Here is a 6,261-nt window from a genome sequence, read left to right on the forward strand (position 1 = left end):
TACCACATTTTCTTTATCCATCATCTGTTGAAGGGCATCTAGGTTGGTTCCATAGTTTAGCTATTATGAATTGAGCTGATATAAACATTGATGTGGTTGTGTCACTGTAGTATGCTGATTTTAAGTACTTTGGGTGTAAACGGATGAGTGGGATAGCTGGGTCAAATGTCGAGTCCATTCCAAGTTTTCTGAGGAATCTCCATACTGCTTCCCAGAGTGGTTGCACCAATCTGTAGTCCCACCAGCAACATATGAGTTTACCTTTTCCCCCACATTCTTACCAACACTTATTATATTGCTTGAATTCTTGATAACTGCCATTCTGACTAGATTGAGATAAAATCTTAGTTTTGATTTGCATTTCTCTAATTGCAAGAGATAATGAATATTTTTTCATGTTTGTTGATCAGTTGTATTTCTTCTTCTGTCTCTTCAGTTCTGTCTTCCCATTTATTGATTGGGTTATTTGTTTTTTTGGTGTTAAGTTTTTTGAGTTCTTTATATATTTGGAGATTAGTGCTCTATCTGAGGTGCATGTGGTAAAGATTTTCCCCCATTCTGCAGGCTCTGTCTTCACATTATTCATTGTTTCCTTTTCCTGAGAAGAAGCTTTTCAATTTGACTTCATCCAATTTATTGATTCTTAATTTTACTTCTTGTGCTTTAGGAGTGTTGTTAAGGAAGTCAGGTCCTAAGATGACATGATGGAAAGTTGGGCCTGCTTTTTCTTCTATTATGCACAGGGTCTCTGTTCTACTGCCTAAGTCTTTGATCCACTTTGAGCTGATTTTTGTGCAGGGTGAGAGATTGAGGTTTAATTTCACACACAATACTCTTGATAATGAAGAAAATTTTTCCCAGTACAAGTTTGACTATATGTTTCCCCCAGTGAGTGCTCTTGGCATGGTATGTCTGCTTAAGTAAACATATCTGTTTGGAAAAACCATGAGCATTTATTTTAAAAATTTAGTTTTAGTTCACTAATGATGATGAAGACTTAATTATACTTAACTCCTATCCCTTTTCACTTTTTTCCATATCATTTTCTGGTTGCATTGTAATTGTCTAATTTGCCTATTGTATGGATTGTTTTTAAATAAAAGTTCCTTTGACATTTCTAACGGGGAAATACACCATCCCTCTTTATCATCAAAGACAACTGGGAGATGTGTAATGCCTTATAACTTGGATTATTCTCTTTGAAAAACCTAACAATGTTAATAAACTATCAATCTAACCAGGGAGAAATAAAGAAAATAAAAATATACAGACTTAGGAATGAGAAAGGAGACATATCAGAGATAGAATGATTAAAAAAAAGACTGTAGGAGAATATCAAATATACCATTAAGAAAATAAATTTGAAAACTGGGAATGATTTCTTATGTAAACAAAACTGACCCAAGAAATATAGTAAATACAAATAGAACCAATTGTCATCAGTGGAACCAGAAAAGTGGTAATGCTAACATTGAAAAATGCATCAGAGCGTTTCCTGTTATAAATTTCAGTTGTAAGTTTAACTATTCCAGTTTATCAAAAAAGATAGAAAGGCCCAGCACCGTAGCACATGCCTGTAATCCCAGGAGCTTGGGAGGCTGAGGCAGGAGGATCACATGTCCAAAGCTAGACTCAGCAACTTAGAGAGACCCTAAGCAACTTAGCAAGATCCTGTCTCAAAATAAAAAATTAAAAAGGGGGCTGGATATGTGGCTCAGTGGTTAAGTGCCCTGGATTCAATACTGATACCAAAATAAAATAAATAAAAATTAAAATAAAGAATGAAAAAGGGCTGGGGATATGGCTCAATGATTAAGCACCACTGGGTTCAGTTTCTGGTACCAAAAAACAAACAACAAGAATTAAAAAAATAGAAAGTCCACTAACTCATTATATGAAGTTGATCAACTTTAAATCTAAACCTAATAACATAATACAAAAAACAGGAAATGTTAGACCAGTTGTCATTTATGATTATAGATACCCACTTCCAAGTTTATAAAGATGCATGATTCTAAACAATTACAATGAATTTAGCAATGAAATAAAATAAGGTTTTTAGATGGCTCAATTACAGGAAATCTCTCAATTTGATGCACTATACCAAAAAATTTAAAGAGAACCACCATATGAACATGTCAATAGGAGCTGAAAAGATGTTTGATAAAGAAATCTGCATACTAAAAATAGAAGGAAACAATACAATAGGCTATTTATCCAAACCAATCAGGAAATATCCTAAATAGCAAAACATCAAAACTATTTCACTAAGATCAATAACTAGTCAGGGATGTTAGATCAACAATGTTATATTTAACATCATCTGGGATAGTCCAATACATTTCAGTAATATGTGAAAAGTGGTATAAATATTAGGGGGAAAGAAGATGAAACTCAAAAGTTAAAAACACTAGAATTATTAAAAGAATTTGGTAATATAACTGAAGAAAGATATTTGAGTAATAACTCTTTTCTCTATTCTTTTAATAAGCTTCTAAAAAAGGAAATGAGACAGAATATTGCATCTACATAGGTAGAAAACATCTCCAGTTCATCTCAAGTGATAAATTTGACAAGAAAGGCAAAGAATTTAAATGAAGAAAATAATAACATATTATATCAGAACATAAGGCAAGTTCTGAACAAAAGGAAACATATTCATGTGTTTAGATGAGATTAATATTAAAAAGTATAATTTCTCAAAATGATGTATAGACATTTAGTGAAATTCTAATAAATAGTCTAATAGGGTATAAGTATGGGTTAGAAGTGGTAAAATATCTTTAAAGATTATATGAAAAAATTATTGGCTAAGAAAACCAAAATAAACAGTGAGGAAGTCATAGATATTAGAACACACTGAAAAGTTACTGTTACCAAATCATTATAGAACTTAGGGATACAGACAAATATCAATTGAATGGAATGAAAATCCAGAAAGAGATCTCAATGCATATATGAAAAGTAATACGTGATAAAAGTGTGTGGTCCAAAGCATTGTGGAAAAGATGCATTATTTAATAAATGGTGCTTGAAAACTATTTGTTTAAAAGAAAATAACCTCAGATCTATATTTCATGCCAAACACAAACATACATTGCAGATGAACTTTTTTGAAAACTTAAAAATCAATGAAACGAACAAAATTCTTGAAGGGAACAATATAGGAAAATATATACTTAATCTGTAGGTAGGAAAGCTTGAAAAGCCAAGTATTAAATACATGTGTGTGTGTGTGTGTATATATAATATGAATATATAATACACATACACTCATATATGCATAACATATATATACATAAATACACACACACAATTTTAGATACTAGGAATTGAACTCATAGGGCTCACAAACATTAAGCAAGCACTCTACCACTGAGCTACATCCTTGCCCTTTTTGTTTCTTATTTTGAGACAGGGTCTTGGTAAGTTACCCAGGCTGGCCTGGCATTTGTGATCCTGCTCTTTCAGTTTCCAAAGTAATCTGGATCACAGATGTGCAAAAGTTATAAAAGAAAAAAATAGAAATATATGACTCAATTCAAATTTTAAAGTTTTTGTATGAATAAATATGAAAGATATAATCAAAATCAATAAACAGGTAATAGATTCAGAGAAAATATTTTTAATATAGAAGGAAGAAAAATATCCAAAAACTATAATATTGAGATCTTACAAATTGAAGCAGAAAGAGAAGAAAAGACTAGTAAAAAAGCATAAGATACGAACAGACAATTCATTAGAAATGAAAATCTAATGTCCAATAAATATTTTAAAATACAAGCATTTTGCCAGTAGTCAGGGAAATGTAAATTAAAGCAACAAATGAGGTGTCACTTCAAATCTATTTATCAAAAAATAAAAAGTGATAATGCTTACACTTGGCAAGAATATGGAAAGGAGATTCTCCCACTGTAGTGGAAACAGGAAGTATTAGAGCCTTCTTGGAAAACAATCTGGCAATATCAATTCAAATTATACTTTTTTGTAAGTATCAACAGAACTTTTCTACATTCTTTATGAGTAAAAGCATCAAAAGGATTTTAGAAAAAAATAAGTAAATTAGAGCTCTTCCAGTTGATTTTGAAGAATTACCAGGTACTTCTGGTATTATGAAATGAGAAAAAGCAAGATACTTATTAATGTGGCCAACTTGCCACCACATGGTCATTGGTTTCCTCAATAAAGGGAAGCTCAGCATTTGTCTCTGTAGCTGGCAGGCTAGAAATTCACTGGCAGCAGCCATTCCAACAACCTTGATAAGCGGGAGGCCAGAACATTGAGGTCATTTGATCAAATGTCTGGACACCTGTGGCCCAGTCAGTTTGATGCATGAAATGGCCCACCCCTTATCAAGCTGGCACCCATACACATCTTCTTAAACTATATATAACTTCCAAATACAGAAAATAATGTCATAATTTTGCCTGATGTAATCATGTAACACGATACAATGATCCTGCATACAAGTGGAAACATTAACCCATTTCCCAGAAGAGGAGGCAAAGTCCTTGAGTGATCTTTACTCTTTTCCTTGATATCTCATAACTTAAATACTATCATATAAAATTAACGATACTTACCCAAGCACTGTGGTGCATGCCACTCAGGAGGCCTGGGACAGGGGGATTGCAAGTTTGAGTCCAGCCTGGGTAACTTAGCAAGACCCTGTATCAAATTTTTAAAAATAATAAAAAGGTCTGGGGAGGTAGCTCAGAGGTAGAACACCCCTGTTCAATTTCCAGTACCACAAAAATAAATTAACTACTTAATTCATTAACAATACTTAAATACTGTGATATAAAGCCAATATATCTTATGTTATACCATAAAAGAGTAAGAGAGGAAACAAAGATATTTGCATACATATTCATAACAAAATAACACAGAAATATTCATGACAATTACAGTCCCTCTTCTCTTATAGCTAGTCAGATGGTCATAGTTGGTATTTACCACCACTTTCCACTATCCATTCTGTATTTACTTTGCCTTCAGCAAGTACCTGGTTGTGATTCTTTATCAGTGGGTGATCCAACCATTCATTCCTGAGATCTGGCTATCAGTAGTCTTGCCTGGCCTGGGTTACTGTAATTTTCCACTGAACTTAGTCACAGGGCATGGCAATACTAAACTCTCCTGTATTCCAAACATATTCTTCCTTACTACCATAATGGAAGAGCAGTCCATTTCCCCCTTGGTAGTCAGGAACAATCATCCTAGCCAACACTGTATTTCCCTTCTTTGCTTGTTGATTCAAAGGTGTGAGGAGCCCAGAGTGGCTGAACTGTAATTTTTTTGTCCAAGGTTTGGGAGGGGCTCCACGGTGGTTAAAAGGCTGCCTAGGAGTTAGTGAGAGAGGCTCAGGCCAAAGCTCTGATGCCAGGATATGCAAAGAAGACCCATCTAAGGCCATACTGCTCCAGGGCCTTCTTGTAGGCGTGCGGAGGGTGACTCTTTTGAAGAGATACTCGCCCAGGCCAGCCTGGGGGCCTGCCAGACTGCAGAGATTCGTCAAGTGGTCTCCAATCTTCTTGATGAGCTTCACCTCCTCATCAAGGAAGTGGTTCTCCAGAAAGTCACAGAGATGTGGTTCTATGCGGGTAGAGCCCAAGGCATGAAGATCCAAAATGGCTTGGTTCAGGTTCTTCTCCAGGGCCAAGGCAGCTTCCATGGCATCCTAAGTGTTGCCCCACTCATAGTGAGAAGGTTTCTGCACGTCTTGGAAGAGGGCGTGGCCACCACGTTGGTTTTGTATCTTCAGGAGATGCTCAGAAGACTCTGAGCTTTTCCTCGGTCAACTCTCAGAAGAAGTGGCCCACGCCCTCCAGAGCCACATCATCACGGTGGAAATAGTAGCCCAGAGAGAGGTGGGCGAAGGAGGCCTGCAGATGTAAATTGACCAGGCGGTTGATGGCAGCCTCCACCTTGGTAGAATAATTCTGATGAATCTGGGAGGCCACGGTTGGTCGTCAATAAGGAGCTAACCACAAAAAAATGGAGTTAGCTGGTCCCGGAAGCAGAAGGTGGGTGAGAAGATGGTCCCAGAGATTGTAAATGGAGATCAGATTGGAAGGCGATTGGAAGCTAGAAGAAAAGGGAGTCCCTGGGTCTGTTTCGTCCACTGTTGAAGCAAGAGATGAATCCGTAGGACCTCCAAGTGCAATGGTTCTGAACTGTAGTCTTAAATTACATTTCACTGGAGTTAAAAACGTCTTCTGGTATAAGTATTTCTCCTTTTCAAACTAAGATTTCTAGGCA

At 35.8% G+C, this 6,261-nt stretch overlaps 1 pseudogene; it reads right to left on the minus strand.

The window, feature by feature from the left end:
- Positions 1-5,107: 5,107 nt before the first annotated feature.
- LOC124991257 (ferritin light chain-like) lies at positions 5,108-5,972 on the minus strand (annotated as a pseudogene).
- Positions 5,973-6,261: the final 289 nt, after the last annotated feature.

This window comes from Sciurus carolinensis, chromosome 8 (assembly GCF_902686445.1).
Source record: "Sciurus carolinensis chromosome 8, mSciCar1.2, whole genome shotgun sequence".
NCBI lineage: Eukaryota > Metazoa > Chordata > Mammalia > Rodentia > Sciuridae > Sciurus > Sciurus carolinensis.